The 15017-nt window shown below is 45.4% G+C and overlaps 1 protein-coding gene across 3 annotated transcripts in view; it reads left to right on the plus strand.

The window, feature by feature from the left end:
• Positions 1 to 15017, plus strand: part of FAR2 (fatty acyl-CoA reductase 2) — a 174506-nt gene that overhangs the window by 24386 nt on the left and 135103 nt on the right. Inside the window, exon 1 of one of the 3 annotated variants that reach the window (XM_059816282.1) lies at positions 113 to 127. The exons of 1 other annotated variant lie outside the window; for it this stretch is intronic. The gene's annotated coding sequence lies outside the window, so the exon portion shown is untranslated. Of the gene's footprint in view, positions 1 to 112; positions 128 to 712; positions 831 to 15017 lie in introns of those variants that run through there. One more of the 3 variants, XM_059816281.1, reaches the window with a different exon arrangement.

A 15017-nucleotide genomic window follows, 5' to 3' on the forward strand; every position in this document is an offset into this window, starting at 1 on the left:
GCTCTCCGCGGCGGGCGGAGGACGAGGGCAGGGGCTCGGGGAGGCGCTGAGGAGAAGCCGCCGCTCGCCCCCTCGGCCGCGGGGAGCCCGGAGGCGGCCGCGCCGGCAGAGGAGCCCCGCCACCCCGGTAAGGAGAGGGGCCCTCCGGGAGGGAGCCGGCCTTTTTTTTGCCTGCTCCTTCTGGCTTCCTCCGAGGGCTGCTGCGGCGTGCCCGGGCACCCTGCGGCACGGCTAGCGGCGGGGGGGGGGGGGGGCGGCGGCGGAGGCGGGCTGCGCAGGGAGGGGGGGCAGCCAAACGCGGCTTTGCCTCGCTGCTGCCGGCGGGGACCGGGGGAGAAGGGGCGGCCTGAGGCGGGGGCGGGCGCGGGGCCGAGTCCTGTGGGGATGGCCCCTCTCCCCCGCCGGGCTCGGCGTGCCTGGCGGCTGCCGCTGCAGAGCCACGCCGCTTGCCGTTCCGCCTGAGGCCGGCCGCAGGGAAGCGGGGCCGGGCAAGGCGGAGGAGAGGAGGCGAGCGCGGGCGGCCTGAGCTAGTCCGCATCCCCTGGCGGGCGGGCGGGCGGGCAGCCTCCTCCGCGGGTACGCGCGGTGCGAGAGGCGGCAGAGGGGAAGGCAGAGCGGGGGCGCTGCTCCTCCCTCCCCCGGCCGGATATATAGTATCAGACCCAGAGGGGGAGGAGAGCTTTGTGATTTTTTTTTTTTTTTTTCTTTTCTTCCTTGCCTTCTGTTTCTTTTTTCCTCCTCCTTTTCTTTGCCGGGAGTTGCTTGTGTGCAAGGGAAGGTGGGGGCAGCGGTTTGGTGACAGGAATCGGTCGGAAAAGCGGTGCCTGAAGGTAACAACCTGCTGGGGGACGTTGGGGGGAAGCAAAAAACCGAATAAAAAAAGGGGGTGGAGGAGGAGGAGGAGGAGGAGGAGGAGGAGGAGGGATGCCCAGGGGGCGAGGAAGGCGGCAGCCGGCCGGGGGCGGCGGGGCCGGGCCGGCCGCAGCGCCCGTGCCCGCCGCGCGGGCGGGAGGCTCCGCCGGGGCCGGGCCGGGTCGAGCCGGGCAGGTACCGCGGCCCGGGGGCGAGCCCCGACCCAGCGCGGCTGGGGCAGCGGGGAGCCGTGGGTGGGTGGGTGGCGGGAGCGGGGCCGGGCCGGACCCCCGGCGCTGGGCGGTGCCCCCGGGGGGGGAGCGGCGGCCCCAGCCCGGCCGGCGCTTCGGCTTCTCCTTGGGAAAGTTGAAGGCGGAGGGTGACCCCGTGAGTGAGGGGAGGAGCGCGGTGAGCGGCTCCCGCTCAGTGTCACCGCAGGGTTTGCTCCGGCTAGGGGCAATCTTCAGTGGGCTGCGATAAAAAAAATAGGAAGAGCTAATGTAATTGTCGGGGAGGCTTGCCTTTTCCTTTTCCCTGCTATTAGGCCCATAGGTATTTTTTTTCCCGAGTGTGGTATTAGACAGCAATAGACTTCTAGGTGTATGAGGAGGGCTCCTTATCCTGGCCCTTGGTGCTGTTCGCTGGCTCTTGACTGGGAAATTACTGGACACCGCTGCTGCCCACCCACCCAGCCACCCACCCACCCATACGGTGTCGCAAAGATTTACCCCGAATTTTGTTCCAGGATCCTGTGAGGATATCCTCGGTTTTCTAGAAACTAGAGACACATGACCTTGTCTTGTCTTATACAGTCCTTTACACTAACGTTGTTACTCAGAACAATTTGCTTTTACGTGTTTGCCTCGGAGCCTTTTAAGGGCATAACTAGAGAGACGAATAACTAATGGCAGACCATTGTCTTGCAGTGGGAAGCAGTAAAACTAAATGGGAGTTGCTTCATCCAGATATGTTGCGCTATAAATTCGATCAAAAGGCGAGTTTGGCATCTTCCTTCAGGCTGAGATTTTGCTGTCTGTGAAGGTCGTTATTAGGCTAGAAAAACATACTCCAGAATCCCTATCTGCTCTAATCCCGGTTCACTTGAATTTGTATTAAAATAAATGTAAAACTGAACTATTAGGTGATCCCAAAGGTGTAATAAAATGCGTGGCCTTTCAGAAGCTTTTAATACCAAAGCTCACGTTGCTTTGGCACGTTACTTGAGAGTGTAACTTTCTGCGTGCGCTGGCGTTCTGGGAACCTTCTTCTCCACTTGATAAGAAGCTGTTGGCAGTTCAGAGATCTGCTGCTACTGGAGTTTGTTTTCATTTTCATCTCCTGTATCAAAAACAACATTGTTTCCTGCTTACCTGTAATGTTCTTGAAGAGAAAAATGCAAGTTCTGTTCATTACCGTGTAATGTACTCTTCTTTAAAGTAACTACATAGTTTAAAAATTACACAGCTAGTTGCTTTAGAGAAGTTGTAAAATCTCTCTTATAATTTCGAGCTTTAATCACCAGATCTGTTGTGTTCTCTCCCTCTGATAAACTACAGTTTTGTAGAAATAAGTTTTAAAAACACTTCCTCTGTGTTTTGGGGTGTTTGTCTAAGTTAAAGTCACCATAAATGTCAATACATAAGTGATGAGAATAGAAAATTTGGGGGGGGGAGAGATGCGCTCACTCCAAGGTAGCTGAATTAAACATGAAGCAATAGCAGATTTAGGCCACCCTTTTACTATATTTAGAGGATGTTTGAGAGTGCATCTGATACGGTAACAAAGCTGCAAATTCTTCAGTTCTGCCAATTTGGGTTTCAATTCTAATCCCTATTAAAGCTTGTTTAGATTAGTGATGGGGAAATGCAGTTTTAAAACATCTTGAAGACCATGGAAGAAAAGCCTGAGTAAATAAAACCCATAACATCTCAGCTGGGCAAAAAAAAAAAGAAGAATCTAGAGATAGAGTGCCAGAAAAGTAGTAGGGAATGGCCTATTAACAGAGGCACAAAGTTAGTAGCTCTGTTGTATCTGACTGATAAACTTCCCATGCTTTATCCCTAAAGTCACTCCCGATCCGGCAGACCTGGACCTCGGTGGGGCGGATGGATGGGGGGGGGCGGGGGGGGGGAGGTTGGTGAGGTGTGGGGGTGCTGGCAGGGAGAACATGGGTAACGACAAGGCAGAAGGGTTGTGGCAGGGAATACGAGTAATGTGACCAAGGGCACAGAGACTGCTGTTTGGTCTGCGTGGTAGGGTAGAGGAACACGAATGAGCCGCCAGTGGTTTAGGAAATCTCTCGGATATTGCTGGTTTCAAGTCCTGTGGCAGGGTGTAGATCCTCGCTCCAAGCAGGAGATCTGCAGCATTAGACTGTCATTGTAACAAACTTTTCAATTTTTTTTCCTTATATTCTACGTAAGAAGCTGCTAATTCTGACTAATTTGCCAGTTCGGGTTTTTTTTTCCCCAATGACAAGTAATTTTCGACTATACAAGGGACAGATCATGTAAATGAGGGCATAGGGAAGGAGAAAAAAAACAACACGTGTTTTGAAGTGGGAAAGGGAGGAGAGACCCGTTTTATTTTGGTGATACCACAGATCTGAGTAGTTCATAGGAGTTGAAGGGCAGTGGAGAGTAACTCAGTGGGGTTGAGGAAGCTCTACTGAGGAGTGCTCAACTCATCTGGGGACTATTGCTTCTCTTATTGCATTGTTTGGTTTTGCTGTATTTGCAGGAAAACGTTGGGGATAATTGCTGCAGGAGATAATGTTGGCATTGCTCTGTAGCTGCATTGTTATCCCATTATTACTATTATAAATTATAGCATTCTTTTTCCCTAAGGGTCCTAGGTCCACAAAGGAGGCTTAAGAAATAGAAGTTTGAATACTGCAATGCTGTCCAACAAGATTAACGTTATCTACGTTATTAGCGGTAGGTCATGGAAAGAGATGGGCATCTCCAGACGTACCTAAAAATAAATATCATCTGAAGCACGTTCACTTCCCTGGCGCAACATGCTGTTAGACAAAGGCAGTCCTTGTCCGGGACTTGTATTAATGTGAAGCTGCGCTGGAGCTAACCAAAACTTGCCTCTCTGCAAGGCAAAGGGTGTGGTTCAGCGGTCATTTTAATTCGCCGCAGGTGTGGGCTCCTGCCAAAGGGTCGGCCTGCCTGCCTCACCTCTGGCTACGCATTCCTGCTCTCTCTCGCTTGTGCTGGTACCGTCACTCGTGGCCAAATGCAAATCCGCTCTTGGTGTTGCTGTTGGCCTGGTTTTCAGTTGGATGAGTTCCTGGGTCTGACTCAACGCGTGACTAAAATGCACTGAGGAGTCAGCAGAGACGTACACCTGGGGGGGGAAGAGTGGGCTGATCCTCATCGCGCTTGGTAGGAGTCCTGCTTGGACCAGATTGAAACGATGATGGACCTGCAGCCTAACGAGCTCACTCAGGGCTATGTTAACGCTTCTGCATGGCTTCCAGGTTGGGTTTGGCTTGTATCTGGCCAATTTGGAGCGTGAGGAGAGGTACCTGTCTGTCTCCAGTCACCTGTGTAGACATACTCCTCAAGGGCCTGATGAACGGAGCGAAAGGAAACTTGAAGGTCAAAAGGTTGTTTTAAATACCTGTATTCATGAAGGAGGTGGAGCCTTACTCTGGCACGCTAAAAAATTACCTCCCTCTGCTCAGGATGTAGAGCTCTGAATTCAGGTTTTGGGATCAATTCTGCCACTGACCCGATTTAGACCCTCACCACCATTCCTGTCGCTTCTAAGTCTGCCTATCCTGTATTTAAATTGCAGACTACTTCAACTCCGAGCCTCTCTTCCTTGCTCTGTGTTTGCACGTGGCCTGTGCTGACGAAGCCCAGGTTTGTGGCGCGAGTTCCGTGTTGCTACGATGATATCGACACCAGTAGTTTCTCAGCACGGGACGGTCAGAGCCATAGGGAGCAGTCATGGGGGAGCATGTCCCTCATTTGCTCGCTCTGGTGAGGTCTCCTGGACTTCTGCGACTCAGTCCCCGTGGACAGCTGTGTAGTGCCACCATGGGTCACCGTGCACTTGTAGCATCTCAGCCCTTTTTATACGCAGCCATATCCGGCAAAAGTTCATTTTCATTTGTTATCACAGCAAAGAGCATACTAAAGCAGATGCTTTGTCTTTTATTATATTTTTTTCCATTCAATTTTTGAATGGTAAGCCTATAACTCATGTTTTTTTTAACACTATCTGAGGTGGACATTTTGTTTGGTTTTTTGTTGTTTTTTTTTAAATTCTCATCTTAATAGTGCTCTCAGGTTTCCTTTAGAAAATGTAGTTGTCTGGGTGATATACAGTGTTAAAATTACAGCTAATTAGGTCTTTACACAGTGAAACAGTCAATGCTAGGATCTTGTGTGTAGGCATGTAATTAATGTTCTATTGGTAATTATTGGAAACTGGAAATCCCCTCTCCCTCAAATCTCTGGCTCCGTTCGTTTTTGTTAAAGCATGAGGCATATTGAAGGTTTGGCAAAAATACCTGTAATTTGACTGTAATTGTGTTCAGTTCTAAGCTGATATTAGCTGTCTTTTGCGAGAGTTGCTTGTACGTGTGTTTCTCTGTGTGTGTACCGATGCTTAGGCAGTTTCAAGTGCCTGGAAATTGCATAGGGCTCTGTTCTTCCACCCATGCTCAGAGAAAAAGAGACCTTGTGCCACAAAAATACACTTCTGTGTTTAATGTTTTCTCCTTGCTGAAAGTAACTGTGGAGCAGCTGTGCCCGTAAGAGATGCATATTATACGTTTTTCTCATACTTCATTTCATTTTTAACCCATTATGCCAGTATCCATCACCTGTATCTGCTTTGAGAAGCAGTAAGTTGTCCTGTGGGGTTAACAGAACGAATACAAAACTTACTGACCAGTGAAAGCATGCAAGAATGACAGGACTGGTCACAAACCTGACTGCTTACAATGTAATTTCTACAGCTGGCTTTCAGCCTTGCCTTATCCAAGCCCAGATCCACGTTTTTATCATGCCCAGAGGTGAGAGGCAGTTTTACCATTGGGTGTTTGCTGGAAACAAATGTAAGTTTTTGATTCCAGGTTTGAATGGCTTGTGTCTGCCTCTATAGCAAACTCAGTTTTCACAACTGTTTCTGCAATGCTGTATAAAATTGGGGCCAGCTGCATTGACAACTCCCTTTTTGGTTTTATCTTCCTGAAAGCAACCATAAACCCCGCTGACTGAAAGGTTCCCTGATTTCCTGTAAAGAATGTGGATTTATTTTGCCATAGATGGTTCAGGAGGGCCTTTTCTTATTCGGGGGATACTGAACATAAATGCACTGTAGTGTCATAACTGTCTCTAGAATATTCCTTCAGAAACTACCTTGATACTGTGAGTGAAATTATGAAAATGTAAATTGATTGCAGTTTTGTAAACAATGCTGTAGATGAACAATAAGGGAAAGAGTCTTACAAAGCTATACGCTTTGTACTGTTTTTTAATACTGTTTAAAGAAACAGAAAACAAGAGTGTTATGTTGACATCGAGTCAATCAGACCTGGTCCTGAGGAAAATCTGAAAAGCAGAGATGCTGTGTAGAAAAGGTACCGGCCCTTTTCACAAGCGTAATTCCTACAATACACCTTAGTAAATCCTAAAAGAGAGACTCTTAATTTATTCACAAAATGTGTAGGTATTAGCAGAGCACAGCAGCCTTCTGAAAGGTTCTTGGAGATGGGTGTACCGTGGAGTTAACAAGGGGCTGTACAGCTGGGTTTGATGGTAGCCAGAGGTGGTACCGTTTAATGATTCATTGGTGGCATATGAAATTGCCTGAGTCATCTTTACAGGTGTACTGTGGTCTCTCAAAAGAGAGTTACAGCTGACTTTAACTAGTGGTGTGCTACAGCTGATGCAGCGTGCAGAAGACGACAGCCTGAAGCTAGCACTGTTTTCTCATTAGTCTTTGCTCCCTAAGCACAAGTAACAATAACTTGGAGAAGGCTGTAGCTACAGCAGTCAGCACTGTTTTGGCCAAACACACAACGCTCATTTGGAAATATACTTTTCTGTTACAGCTCTCTCTGTTTTGAGTTTTTAATATGAATAATTGTGCTTCTCTGAGCTTTGCTCCCCATTGCAGTGTCACTCTATGAGTAATGACACAAGGTTATTCACCGCTAGTGAAAGTTTGGTGGGTTGTGCAGGGTTGAAGCACCTGAGATGCCTCCTTCATCACCGAGGCCTTCAGAAACAAGAGCTAGTGCTTTCAACAGAGGTCTGTACCGGATGGCAGGTATTTGCTCGGCTTTAGCACTGGAGCGATCAGTGATGCTCCCTCTTAGATATCCTCCTCTGGTGTGGTCAGAAGTAACACATTCAGAAGCAGCTCCCAGGAGCAAAGTGGTCACGATCTGTGGTGAGTAACAGCAGTGCCTGGCTGCCGAAACCAGGAACTCTGCCCGCTCGGTTCCTGGTTGGGACCAGCAAACACAGAGGTGGTTTTGTGGCTCCTCTCAGATGATCACCCGGCTGGTTAGCCCGTATCAATGGCTTGCGATGGGCTGGGCTTCTGCAGCGAGGCAGAAGCAGCTTGGAGGTGGGATGAAAAACGTGAGTGAGTGAGCTTTGCCGGTCCTATCCTGGCTTTGTGGCAGCCAGCGAGGTCAGCTGCTGCTGGCTTTCTCGAGTGAGGCAAGGGAAGAAGAGGAGGGGAACTGCTTTCCCTGCCAGTATCCTGCAGAGCTGCCAGGACAGCGGAGCCAGGGACTGCCGCAAATCTTTTCAAAACCATCTGCTTTTACCACCTGTCATTGCTTATTCACAAACACGCAGTCTTATTGGGCTTTAGTATTAAAAATCTTTCTCTTTAAGTATAAAAATAAATAAGTTTCTTCTGAAATGCCCCCATTATCTGCCCATAGCTCAAGCAGAGGACTATAGAAGTGCTCTGTCACTAGGCAGAGGAGGGGAGAAAGAGAGAGAAAAGGACTTGCCTGCCCAGCATAAAAGACTTTCTGATAATGTACATGCTCACAGTACTGTCAATGGGACGTATTTTTGTTATCAGCTGGTCTGAAATGGATGGCATGATTCTGTTTAAACCTAATTTTAAGGACAATTTTGAGGGCGAAATTTTTTTCCAGAAGGAGCCCTTAGCAAAACTTCTGTTGCACGCACTGACATCGGCTTATTCATAGCTTCTAGCTTTAAGTCAAGGGGAACGTCACAGTCCAGGACTGCTTCTAGATTTCCTCTGGCTATTGAATTGAATGTCCTTGCTGTAAAGCACCCAACTCCTTTGTTGGACGAAAAATTTATGAAGACTCTGAGACTGTTGGTCCCCAGGCCATTAATAAGACACCCAAACTCTCATGTATTCGCATTTCTAAATTGAATGTGACAGACAGAATTATACCCTTAGTTAACCCTCGCTTCATATAACTGCAGCCTCACTGCTTTACTGCTTTCTGATCCTGCAGAATGCAAAGAAATAATTTGCTTGCTTTTCTGACAAAAGATCTGTTTATGCAAACCTCTGGAGCTCTGCTAGCCATGTAATCTAATGTTGCATGCAGTAAATTCCACTTTATTCCTGTGACTGCAGCTGGAACTTCTCAGCCTAGCTCTTTACATGCCCTATGATCCTTTCTCCAGTAACGTACATTATTGCTTTGACGTGGTTCTGCTTGTACTTCCCTACGGAGCCGTTCAGTTTGCCATATGCGGGAAGAAATGAAATCTCAGATGAAGATGTTACAGACATTGAATGACACTGTCTTCTACCAGTGACCTCCTCAAACCCTATTGCTGCTATCTTTATTAGATACTCCAGAGCAAAGTGACTAAGCTAATACACTCCTAGTATGGAACAAAATGTCAGTGATCCCCTCTGCACTTTTTTGTGTGTCTTTCTTTGCATCTGAAATAAACTTGATGTCACCATTGCAGAGAGGAGAGGGCAATGAGCCCAGAGGTACCCGGGTGTTTATGCCATGCTCTCTTGTATGTATCAAAACAACCATCAAATCTTGCACCTAGATGCAGTAGTCAAACCTGTCAACTCAGTGAAAAACCTTCAGGGTTCTGCAGGTAACCAGTAACTTTTGCCATAACACTGTCTAGCTGTAGTTTTAATTTTTCTTCATTATGTTTATGTTCAGTGACTGCTGCCTTGTCCCGTGTATCCTCAAAGCAGCCTGTGTTTTTCTACTATACTTGAATTCAAGGTTTCAGGGCATCCTAAACAATATGTTGATTTGATGGGAAGTGTTGGATCTTGATGCATTTCTCAGTTAATATTTTCTTCATCTCCCCTATTTCCTAATCACTGTGTTCTCTCCCAGGCATTTTGGTTTGTTCCTTTGCCTCGTTCTGGCATCACTAAGCTGACAGAGGAGATAAGAGGTCTAATTGTGTCCTTAAAGACTGATTTCATGCCTGAGATGTATCACTTCACCCTCATTTTGGCCTATGACCGACCCTTCATTGCTATGTAGCGTCAGGCAAACTGCTAGCTCTGTATTAATCCCTGGGGCTCGGAAAAGAATTTAACCCATCTCCACCATGTTCTGAAGCTGTCTTGTATTTATGCCAAAATGAATGTTTTACAGGCACCTGGCTCAAATCCTGTGCCCCGCTGTTTGCTACAGGGCCCAAGTCGGTTGATATGCCGAGAAGAGATTTTCAGTTCCTGGTATTGGAATGCTCCACCCATGGGGCATCAAGTGTTTTGGTCCAGCATTTTTTTTCTGCTGAGTATTTGTATTGGATCATATACAACAGCCATGGAAGCAGTTGTTTATCTGCAGAGGGTAACACTGAATTCTCCACCAATGCTTTGGCTAGCTCAAGGTTTTTCAAGAACTGATTAGGCATTGCTTACAGCTGATCAGCTCAGCCACAAAGAATTTCCAGCAAGCAAGTCAGGGATGGGTTATAATATATCTATATGCTTCCAAGATGATGCGATAACATCCCATATTTAACGATGAGGTCTCTGGACTCTACCAACAGAGTGATACTGTTGAACCAACCACATACGCAAAACTAAACTCTGATCTGACAGCAAGTCAGTCACAGCATGCAGATGCATTAGCTGCTCATGCTATTCTACTTGGAAGGGGTCTTACTTCTCAGGTTCCTCTCGGAAAACCTTTGCCTGTTAATGTTACATTTACTGCCACTTTGGTTTTCAAGTAATAAATGGTTGCATTTCAGCAGCCACCTTTCTGCTGGTGAATCATAAACAGGCTGAAACTGCATGAATGCTGAACGCTTTTCTGAAAGGCTGGATTTCCCCCAGACCAGGATGGTGACATACGTAGGAGGACAGGTTGCTTTGTGACTGACTCTGCTTTGCTCTTCAAGTTAAATACGATTTTAAACTTTCAGTCTTACAGGTTGTAGGCTGTCACACCTAACTATCAGTAGTTCACCTTAAAAATTGGGTAGTCGAGTTGAAAAATGAAAAAATAATATGCAATGCTGGAGTTGGCATTGCTGATCATAGATTGCATCCTTGACGATGGGGAAGTTCTTGCCTTCTGAAGCAACATAATCTGCATTTATCAAAAAATAAGTATTCTACTTGTCACTAACATTTAATTTCCATGGCAACCTACGTGACTCTTGTTATGGGAGATGAAGTAAGGTGATCCGGAGCCCTTCACAATACTTGTCTCTGATCTGAGGTTCATGTGTTCAAAATGTTAAAACAGTCACCATACTGTAAAAGTAAAGCTATCTTTCATTAAATGACAGGGTGCCTTCAAAGAGAGTAGTTCTTTTATTTTCCACATACGCCTACACCTAATGTGACTAATGTGATTGTGACTGTGAGCCCTTAAAGTGCTATACAAATAAAAAGTGGAATTATAGAAGTAGGTCTCGTAGCATTCCTAGATCTATAGCAGGAAACTTGTATCTTGTCTCATGGGTAACAAGAGTAAGCTAAATTTCTTATGTCTGATACTTGGAAGAAGTCAAGGCAATAGGACTCTTTTTCATGTGATGCATGCAAGTCTTATAGGTCCTTACAGGTCTTTTTTCAGGGCTTTGTCTAACTATCACCCCGTACTGCTGACTCATTTATAAACTAAAATGGGCACCTCCTTACACTCCTTTTTTCTCTTTTTGTCTGTCTTTCCGTCTTTGCAATTCTTATCTGCTGTGTGCAACCTTGTGTCCTCTCCATGCAAAATATAGTGCCCAAAATATTCTCTCTGGTATACTTTTAATCTAAAGTGCTCATAATTGCTAGCAGCAGCTTCCTTTAAATTAATTATAGAATTTTCACTAGGGTATCCCATAGGTAGCTGGTTTTTATTCTGTACAGTGTTGTGCAAATATCTTACCCAACCAGATCTTTCCACTTGCACCAAAAGATGTGTTAGATCTATATGATGCTTGTTTTGAAGGTTCAGGAAGATTAAGGCCAGGAAAATACATTAAAGATAACTATAATTCTGTGAAGAAAAGGTCAAACTTCATTGCCTTATCTTTTTAAAATGCTATGTTTTCCATACTTCTCCTTCCACCCTGTCACTGGGAGAGCTAGCTCTCCAATCAAGCTCATTACTCTGTCCAGTTTGAAAATTTACTTTCTTTTCTTTAAAAGGCGAATCCTGAAAGAATCTGACTGAAAAATTAAGATAAAATATATCAGCTTTCTGTTTTCTTTGCCCTCCTGTTCATAAGCTGTAAACCTACAACTGTAGAAGCTGCTTTTTTGTGTTGAGCGTTTCTTCATTGTTCAAATCAGCCTTTTAATATATTGCAAATAAATATCTGACGTAGTGTTAGCAAGGGAACATATGTTCTGACGTCTTAGGATATACGTAAAAATTGTATTAATATATCTCCAGCAGAACTGCATGATATGAGAAGAAAATATTCTGGGCCACAGGTGAAGTGGTCTCTATCGTCTTGAGAATGTTTTCTGCCAGAACTTGGTGATTTTATTGGTATAGTAAGCCTCTTGCAGTTGTACTTGGTGTTTACTGATATGCTCAATGGCAATGTGCATTTTCCTTGTAATATTGTGGTATTGGTACTTGAAAGCAAAGGGGGGCATATTAAAGGACACAATGTGCCGTATGCTGGATGAAGAGGAGCAAGATAGTGCTTTGCACTTGCGTTTCCCGCTTCACTCTGAGCAATGAATATGCTTTTAACACAGTACAAATGCATTGTATTAACACATAGTGTAGGGAGGAGTGTTTAAAAACTGCCTTCTTTTGTTCTAACTTAGCACTGAAGTGGCATTTGTCTGAAGGCCTCTGGAAGGAATGCCCTAGAGAACGTTTGGGTCCTCTTGTTCCTCAGCTCAGAAGCAAGCAGCCGTAGGTCTGCAGCAGATGGTAGGTCCCTGGTGAATTCAGAAGAAAGGGTATGGAGCAATCTTGCACTGAGCATTCAGGAAGGTTACCTCACAGGTTTGTCAAGGCCGCAGTGAGATCTCTAATGTCAGTGAAGGGGACTCTGACTGGGTCTCCCTTCTTCCCCTGAAGGAACCACATTCTAGCAGAATCCGAATGAAACCTAGTCATTTTAGCCCTGTTAGGCAAGTATAAGGTCATGTGTCAGAACGGAGAGTTATTCTTTGTCTTCATTCCTTCAGTTATTTTGGAGATACTGTTAAGGGTATGGTCAAAAGTCTTCTCTTTGTGCTGTGGGCATTTCTCAGCTTTCTCTTCTTCTCCCTTAACCAGTATTTCAAGGCCTAGTGCTCTGAAGAGTTGGGTTCTCTTCTTTCCAATATCACTTGACTTTGGACTTGATGATCTTACAGGTCTTTTCCAACCTTAGTGATTCTGTGACTGGCTACTTGTGAGAAGTATTTTTTGTTAGATGGCTGCTCATTAAGATTAGAGGGTAGAGCACTTTCCTATTTTATAAGGGCAAGGTGAGGATAAATACTGTGTTCTCAGAGCCCAGGCAGTGTGGAATTGAGTGTGCGGGCAAGAGATGACCTGTCTTGCAGCATCACCCACCGAGCAAGAGGCATGATAAATTCCTATTCCAAATAGGATTTTGTACAAAAGCAAAGCTTGCCTAGGAGATCATAACGAAGCAGTGCTGCACAGGAAACAAAGAGTATTTTACTCTTCAGAACTACCTAGAAAAGCTGGTTATATTCAAATCCATCCATTCAATCCCATCCCATTTGGATGGGATTTATGCTAGGATACTGAAGGGCACGGGCGATGCAATTGCAATTCTGTTATCTATGAAAAAAGGTGGCAGAGAGATCCCTGAAGACTAGAAAAGGCTATCGTTACACTCATCTTTAAGAAGTGTAAGAAGGAGAGTCCAGGGAACTATAGGCCAGTCAGCCTTACCACAGTCCCTGGAAATATTACGAATCATGTCCTCAGGGAATTTGTTTCCAAATGTGAGAATGATGAGAAGGTAATCAAGAACAGTTGACCCAGATATACCAAGGGCGTCTTGTACTTGACTACCCTGAGTGCCTTTTGCAATTAAATGACTGACTATGTAGATGAGGGGACATCAGTGGATATAGCATTTCCTGACTTTGACTTCAGTGAGGTTTTTGTTATCTCTCACTGAGGAAGCTGTGGAAGTATGGGCTGGAGATATAGGTTGTTAGATTGATTGAAAATTGCCTGGATATCTGGGTTCAAAGGTAGTCTTCAATAGCTCAGTGTCTCTTTGGAGACAAACAACAAGTGGCCTGTGAGGGATTGGACCAGTAGTATTACATCTCTGTTAATTACGCAGATGGTGAGACAGAATGCACCCTGAGAAGAGTTGTAGATCCCATTAAACTGGCAGGAGAGAGAGTTTAATATACCAAACGGTCAAAATTCAATTCAGCTGGATCTTGAGAAACCTGAGCTTTGGGTTGACAGAAACCTCATGAAGTTCAGTGAGAATAACCGTGAAGTTCTGTGCCTGTGTAGGTTAACTCCGTGCCACAATACAAGCTGGGAAACCACTGGCTGAACAGAACGTCGGTGGGAAAGCAATGGGATATTATGGTGGCTGCCAGGTTGAAAATGAGGCAGTGATGCATTTTTCGTTGCAAACAAAGCAAATGGTAAGTATGGCCAGCAGATCAGGGGAAGTTATTATCCTCCTCAGCACTGTTGAGTACTCTGGTTCTCCAGTCAGTTTTGACATTCCTCAAATGGAAAGGAAGATGTTTAAAAAATGGGGAGAGGATGCAACAGAGGACTCCTAAGGTGATTGGAGCCATGGGACCCATAAGCTGTGAGGGGAGGTTGAGGGAGTTGGGCTGGTTTAGTCTGACCAAAAAAAGAGGCTAAGGGGGAATCTCATAGAAGCCTGTAGTTGCTTGAAGAGGAGTTACAGTGACTATGGAGCTGAACTCTCATTAGTGGCAGATCGTAAAAACAAGGGGCAACTGTCACAAGTTGCAGCTTGAGAAGTTCAGACTGGCCATTAGGAAAGAAGTTTTTCACCAGGGGGTAGCGCAGGACTTTTGACATGTCACCCAGAAAGGTGGTGGAATCTTTCCTTGGAGGTTTTCAAGACTCAGCTGGACCAAGCTGTGGGTGACCTGATCTAGCATTGGTGACAGCCCCTCTTCAAGCAGAGAGTTGAACTGGTGATCTGCAGAGGTCTCTTCCAATCAGCTTTTCTGTGATTGTTACTTCAAAGAAGTTCGAGTCTGCCCAGGACATGCAGGGCTGCGCGATGCGGAGGAAGAATTTTGTAAGTTTGTGACATTTGTATGTCCACACTGGTCGATGTGGAATGGTGGACAGTGGAAGCCCCTCTTCTACAAAGATTTCCTCCCTGCTTTCAGCTTGAATTGTACCCATGTACAAGGCATCCTTAACTCTATATGATATTATGTGGTTTTATAGTGCTTAGCCATTTTCAAATTTTCTGCTCTTCTGACATGCCTTTGGAAAAACCACAATGTTCACATGACCATAGGAATCCGAGTCATTTTTATTTCAGATGAATTAAGATTATTTTTTAAGAATTACATCTATTTTAGCCATTCCTTCTCTCCTCCTAGATGTGTTAGGAGCTGTAGAAATGTATAGAAATCTGTTGTTCAAACTAGTTTGTCAAAAATAAGAAAGAAGGAGACATGAGAAAATCAGCTGTCAGGATCATAATAGATCTGTTTTCACAGGTCTCTGTTGATTATTTGTTTGTTTTCAACTG

The sequence above is a fragment of the Gavia stellata genome, chromosome 4 (genome assembly GCF_030936135.1).
Source record: "Gavia stellata isolate bGavSte3 chromosome 4, bGavSte3.hap2, whole genome shotgun sequence".
In the NCBI taxonomy this organism is placed as follows: Eukaryota; Metazoa; Chordata; class Aves; order Gaviiformes; family Gaviidae; genus Gavia; species Gavia stellata.